This window comes from Petromyzon marinus, unplaced genomic scaffold (genome assembly GCF_048934315.1).
Source record: "Petromyzon marinus isolate PM22_M1 ecotype Great Lakes invasive population unplaced genomic scaffold, UKy_Petmar_22M1.pri1.0 PM_G_Scaffold_8, whole genome shotgun sequence".
NCBI lineage: Eukaryota > Metazoa > Chordata > Hyperoartia > Petromyzontiformes > Petromyzontidae > Petromyzon > Petromyzon marinus.
The window spans coordinates 4,257,501-4,260,000 of NW_027423035.1; positions in this window are offsets into that span (position 1 = coordinate 4,257,501).

Genomic DNA, 2,500 nt, shown 5'->3' on the forward strand with positions numbered 1-2,500 from the left:
CTTCCCACCTATAGTCAGACTCATCCCCACCAGAGATCAGCCCAATGAGGGTGGTGTCGTCCGACAAACTTCAAGAGTTTGACGGACAGATGATTGGAGGCGCAGCTGTTGGTATACAGGGAGAAGAGCAGTGGGCAAAGGACGCAGCCCTGAGGAGTTCCCGTGCTGATGGACCTGGAGTCAGAGACTTCTGTTCCCGGCTTAACGCACTGCTTCCTGTCAGAGAGGAAGTCTGTGATCCACCTGCAGGTGGAGTAGGGCACGTTCAGCTGGAAGAGCTTGTCCTGAAGCAGGGCAGGGATGATGGTGTTGAAGGCAGAGCTGAAGTCCACAAACAGGATCCTGGCGTAGGATGCTGGGGCGTCCACATGCTGTAGGGTGAAGTGGAGGGCCATGTTAACTGCGTCGTCCACAGACCTGTTGGCTCTGTAGGCAAACTGAAGGGGGTCCAGGAGAGGGTCTGTGATGGCTTTGAGGTGTGCCAGGAGCAGGCGCTCAAAAGACTTCATTACCACAGATGTAAGGGCGACCGGTCTGTAATCATTTAGTCCTGTTGGCCTTAGCTTTTTGGGCACAGCGATGATGGTGGAGGACTTGAGACAGGCTGGTACATGGCATGTCTCCAGGGAGGTGTTAAAGATGTTGGTGAACACCGGAGACAGCTGGTCAGCGCAGTGCCTGAGGGTGGCTGGAGAGACAGAGTCCGGCCCGGCTGCTTTGCGTGGATTCTGCCTCTTGAAAAGCCCATTAACTTCTCCCTCCTGAAAGGAGAGAGTCGTTTCTGTAGTATGGGTGGGGGATGGGGCCTCTTGGGTGGGAAGGGTTGGTTCAGGACAGTCCAATTGTCTTTCAAATCTACGGTAGAACTCGTTCAGGTCGTTGGCTAGGCGGGAGTCGTTAGTGGTGTGGGGCGCTCTGGGTTTGTAGTTGGTGATGTGCCTGAGCCCTTTGGCAGACAGAAGCAGCGTCGTTAGTAGAGAACTGGTGTTTTAGTGTCTCTGAGTACAGTCGTTTAGCCTCTCTCACCGCTTTGCTAAACCTGTTCTTCGACTCCTTGAATCTGTCTCTATCCCCACTCCTAAACGCTTCCTCCTTCTCCAACCTCAACCTTTTGAGCTTTGCTGAGAACCAGGGCTTGTTGTTGTTAAAGTTCACCCTGGTACGTGTTGGGATACAGCAGTCCTCACAGAAGCTGATGTACACAGCCTCTGTGAGTTCATCCAGACTATTGGTAGCAGTCGTGAACATATCCCAGTCAGTACAGTCTAAGCACGCCCGCAAATCTTCCACAGCCTCACTGGTCCACTGTTTAGATGTCCTCACAGCAGGTTTACAGAGTTTTAGTTGCTGCCTGTATGCACGAATCAGGTGGACCAAGGGAGTTCTGTGCGAGCCGAACAGCCCCGTGACCCACAAGAGAAACATCCCCGCCAAATTCGAGCGTTTGACGGGGTCTATCCGTGAAAAAATATTCACGTTTTTGAGTGCACATGCATTTCTGCTGCAAATGCCTCTGGAAGTTTCATGCCGTTCGTATGCCAATTGTGGCAACACGAAAATGACCCGTTTTCCCATTCCGAGGGATTTCTGTGCGACCCTAACAGCCCCGTGAGCCACAAGAGACACATCCCCGCCAATTTCTAGCGTTTCACGGGGTCTATCCGTGAAAAATATAGACGTTTTTGAGTGCACATGCATTTCTGCTGCAGATGCCTCTGGAAGTTTCATGCCGTTCGTACGCAATGTGGCAACACGAAAATGACCCCTTTTCCCATTCCGAGGGATTTCTGTGCGACCCTAACTAACAGCGCCCGTGAGCCACAAGAGAGACATCCCCGCCAATTTATAGCGTTTCACGGGGTCTATCCGTGAAAAATATAGACGTTTTTGAGTGCACATGCATTCCTGCTGCAAATGCCTCTGGAAGTTTCATGCCGTTCCTATGCAATGTGGCCACACAAAAATGACCCGTTTTCCCATTCCGAGGCATTTCTGTGCGACCCTAACAGCCCCGTGAGCCACAAGAGAGACATCCCCGCCAACTTCTAGCGTTTGACGGGGTCTATGCGTGAAAAATATTAAAATTTTTGAGTGCACGTGCCTTTCTGCTGCAAATGCCTCTGGAAGTTTCATGGCGTTCCTATGCAATGTGGCAACACGAAAATGACCCCTTTTCCCATTCCGAGGGAGTTCTGTGCCACCCTAACAGCCCCGTGAGCCACAAGAGACACATCCCCGCCAATTTCTAGCGTTTCACGGGGTCTATCCGTGAAACATATAGAAGTTTTTGAGTGCACATGCATTCCTGCTGCAAATGCCTCTGGAAGTTTCATGCGGTTCGTACGCAATGTGGCAACACGAAAATGACCCGTTTTCCCATTCCCAGGGATTTCTGTGCGACCCGAACAGCCCCGTGAGCCACAAGAGACACATCCCCGCCAATTTCTAGCGTTTCACGGGGTCTATCCGTGAAAAATATCAATTTTTTTTTTGACTGCAC